Raw genomic sequence first — 2,862 nt, 5'->3', positions numbered from 1 at the left:
CCAAGACTGACCATACATCCCCTAGCTTACCTGTGATATTTAACAATCGTAATACTTTTGTTCTTGTCGTTGTGACACTGGTTTTAGTATGAATGCAGACTAGTATACTTAATTAACTATTTTAGTATTTAAAGTATAGACTCTTGGTCAGAGTGTTTTAATCCCAAATGAGTTTATAGTTTAGTATATTTTTTATCGGTTGATATACTTGTTTCACTATAAACAATTATCTGATACCAATCTGTCACTCCCCAAAACCAAGAACGGCGGAAACGTTCTGGGGCGGAGGACGTCATGTAAAGTATCACAACACAGTAAATGTAAATAAGCAAACAACATCATCCATTGCATTAAGTATATAATTTTAATACAAGCGCGTTCTTTACAGTTTTAGACACCAAAAATATAATACGAATCAAAATAATATGATGAGTCTTGAAATGCGCTCCATCTTCTCAAAAGCTGGCATCGGTACCTGTCTACTGATAACCTGAGAATACAAGTTATTTTGAAAGAGTTTATCAGCATTAAGCTGGTGAATTCATAAGTGTTTTAGTGTCGATATTTGTTATCAAAACGTTTGAACCTGTCGCAAGAATGAGTTGTAAATGTATGTAAGTGTTTGTAAAACTTTGAATCTCTCAGAAAAACCTATATTTTCTGTTAAAGTAGCCTTCTACCAAGGCTTAACTGTTTTGTATGCTCGTTTGATGTAAAAGTGTGTAATTTCCCAAGTGTAACTATCTTTTAACAAAATATAGTTTGTACATTAAAGTTTAAGTGAGGTTATCACCAAAATGTAATGGGTAAATCATTGTAGTACTGTAGTTTTGTTTTATAGGAACTACTGTTGTACTAACTACCTTAAACCGGATTTATATTAAGGTATCCTGTGATAAATTGCACCATACTGTCGACTGGTAACAACGACATAAAGAACGGTCGTAATAACAGAATGACGTTTGGCACCCACAGACCTGCAGGTCCGGCTGTAGCTAGCAGCAAGGTGTAGGATAGTCAATCCAGTATAGATCTATACGCAAACTCAATGCTCTCCCTCCAAGAGAATTCTGGCTACAACTCGGGTCATGACATTTAAGGCATGCTCCGATATAGTGGATCACATTTGTTATCGTATTCTTGTATATGTAAGGAAATGTTTCTCGTTCTAGTATAGTTGTATATGTTCTCATAGTATAGTTGTATATATTCTCTTCCTAGTATAGCCTCATGAATGAACTGAATCATTGATCTAGAAGTTGTAATAGTATGATTCTGTGTTACCCCGATGGTAACTTACTAATGGTGGGTCTAGTACGTATGAATATGGAAGTACTTTTATGTCTATATATGTATATTTGATATATAATTAATATGGAAACGACCTTCGGATGGTCACCCGAAATCCCACCAGACCACATCTCAGTGCGCGAAAAGGAAATAAGGCGGATGGCCTTCCTAAGCCCTTTAAACATTACTTATATATCTATACATATATGGGCATGCAATTTATAAGTAGTAAAACAAAGTTTAAATAAAAGCATTTGATAAGTAAAAGAGTTTGTAAAACATTTTGAAGTAAAACAGTTTGAACAGTGATAAAATCATTGGTTTCCTAGTTATTAATCACATGTGATTAATGCAATCACATGTGATCGAAGCAATAACTATAAGTATTTAACTTGTATCCCCCCATAAAGTATTTAAACATTTAAAATCATTTCAAAGGTTGATTCAAGGGGGTATGAACTCACTTGGAAGTTTGAAGATAGCGAGATCGAAAACCGGGCAGAGTTTCGTCTCGGGAAACGGATTTTTCTCGGGATTCTCGGGAATCTCGGGAGTAAAATCGACCCTCGGGACTTGAGCAAAAAGACCAGAGCTTCGGGTTTGAACGGGCACGGAAATCGAGGCAAGATCGTGAGAGAAAGAGAGAAAATGAACAAATTTTTCGGAAAGGCTCGCATCCCTTTTATAGGGGTGCTGAACCGCCTCCGTACGCGGGGCGTACGGGCGTACGCAGCGCCTACCCGTACGTCATCGCTTACGCACTTCGGACGGGACGGGTTGGATGGGACGGCGGGTCGGGTAGTTTCGCATAGGGCGACGTGGACGATCCGAGGCCGTGGCCACGAGTACGCGGGGCGTACGAGGGTACGCGGCGCGTACCTCGGCCCTAGGCTGACTCCTCTTCGGATAATACCAACTTTTTAATAAAAATTATATATAAATTAATTATCAAACTTCAAAAATTCATATCTCCTTCATACGAACTCCGTTTTCGACGTTCTATATATCCCCGCGAAGGTGAGACTACGATCTACAACTTTCGTTTAGATTCCGTTGGCAAATTCCGAAATTATTTTTATTATTTATTTATTAAAATGACGTGATTAAGGAATTTCTTTAAAAATTCATAACTTCTTTATCTGACGTCGGTTTTTGCCAGACTTTTTACCGCTGAAATACCATTGACGAGACCTTCGATTCTCGTTTAGGTCATTCCGGCCAAATGTCGCTCGATCTCCGATTCGAGTTTTTAGCTGTCTGTTGCTAAGCTGAACTTGGAAAAATCATAACTTCAATATACAAATTCGGATTTGGGCGTTCTTTTTACGTACGATCATGGTTTGATGACATTTAAACATAGAAGAATTTAAATAAAAACTTTTTGGACATTTTATTGTCAAAGTTAATTTTATTAACTCAGAAGTGTTTACAATACTTGACCTATTAGGCCATTACAAAGAGTGGAAATATTGGGTTGTCACAGGAATGAAGAATGTGGTCGCTCACTCTTTCCCCTCTTCTATATATAACTTCACAAGAAAACCAATAGGAAAAGTTGTGATGGCTAATCCG

The sequence above is a fragment of the Lactuca saligna genome, chromosome 1 (assembly GCF_052625555.1).
Source record: "Lactuca saligna cultivar CGN05327 chromosome 1, ASM5262555v1, whole genome shotgun sequence".
Classification (NCBI taxonomy): domain Eukaryota; kingdom Viridiplantae; phylum Streptophyta; class Magnoliopsida; order Asterales; family Asteraceae; genus Lactuca; species Lactuca saligna.
This window is presented reverse-complemented; position numbering follows the sequence as displayed.